Consider the following 1,551-nt stretch of genomic DNA (forward strand, 5'->3'; position numbering starts at 1 on the left):
CAGGTCGGAGTACAGAGGCACAATCATAGCTCACTGCAGTCTCAACCTCCCAGACTCAAGAGATCCTCCCACCTCAACCTCCTGAGTAGCTGGGGCTACAAGCATGTGCCACCACACCCAGCTAATTAAAAAAAATCCTTTGTAGAGATGAGGTCTCGCTATCTTGCCCAGGCTGGTCTCAAACTTCTGACCTCGAGCGATCCTCCCGCCTCCACCTGCCAAAGTGCTGGGATTACAGGTGTGAGCGACCATGCCCAGCCTCCATTTTTGAGTCTTATAAATGGTGCTGCTGTGAACATTCATGTGCGTGTCTTCTGGGGAACATATGGATGCCATTCTCTTGGGCGTATTCCTGGGCATGGAATTGCTGGGGCATAGGGTGGCCCTGTGTTCAGCTTCAGTGGACATTGCCAAAGAGTCTCCCATGGTGGTTTATACCAGTTTATGTCCAGCAGGGGCTGAAACTACACTTATTCCTTGTCCTCGTCAGTGTCAGTGATGTTTATTCCATTTTCCCTGCTCTGGTGCATTGTAGAGGTACCGTACTGTGGTTTTAATTTGCATATTCCTGATGACTCATGAAGTTGAGCACTTTTAATTATTTCATTAGGTCTGATTGTTGACTTGAACTCTGGGCCCGTTACACAGCAGGTCCTGCCCTATGGCTTGGGGTTGACGGTTCCATCTGCCTGGAGTGGTTCCCCCAGATGTTTGCACAACTAACTTCTTTGCCTGCTTCCCGTCTCTTCTCAAAGGTCACCTTCTTCATGCTGCTGAGCCTAATGATTCTATTTTAAAATGCTACCCACAGGCCAGGCAGGGTGGCTCATGCCCGCAATCCCAGCACTTTGGGAGGTCAAGGTGGGAGGATCACTTAAGGTCAGGAGTTTGAGACCAGCCTGGCCAACATAGTGAAACCTCATCTCTACTGAAAATGTAAAAATTAGTGGGGTGCGGTAGCAGGCGCCTGTAGTCTCAGCTACTTGGGAGGCTGAGGTGGGAGAATCACTTGAATCAGGGAGGCAGAGGCTGCAGTGAGCCGAGATGGTGCCACTGCACTCCAGCCTGGGTGACAGAGCGAGACCCCATCTCAAATAAATAAATAAAATTGCTACACACCCCTTGCCACTCTCAGTCCCCCTCACCCTGCTTGATTTTGCTTACTGTCTGCTAGAACAGCAGCTCCAAAAAGGCAGCTCACTTGAGTGCTTCAAAATGCCTAGCAGGGTGCCTGGCGCACCGTACACGCTCAAGAAATATTGGTTGTGTGACAATCTGAGGAAACAGCATCAGGTACGGGGAACAGAAGGCTCAGAGGCCTCAGTATGGAAACACACTGGACATGCCGGAGGGGCAGAGAAAGGCCCGGTGGCCGGAGCACGGAGGATGCAGCGCCCAGAGACAGGAGGTAAGGGGAGAGGGAGGCCTGGGTCTCGCCCTGAGCACAGAGTGGGGCTGAGGCCACGCCCTTCTTTTTTGTCTCTCTCTTCTCCCAGGGAGCACAACAATCGTGTACTGTTTATATTTTTATTTGTTTCTTCTTCTTTTTTT

The sequence above is a fragment of the Mandrillus leucophaeus genome, unplaced genomic scaffold, assembly GCF_000951045.1.
Source record: "Mandrillus leucophaeus isolate KB7577 unplaced genomic scaffold, Mleu.le_1.0 Scaffold256, whole genome shotgun sequence".
Classification (NCBI taxonomy): domain Eukaryota; kingdom Metazoa; phylum Chordata; class Mammalia; order Primates; family Cercopithecidae; genus Mandrillus; species Mandrillus leucophaeus.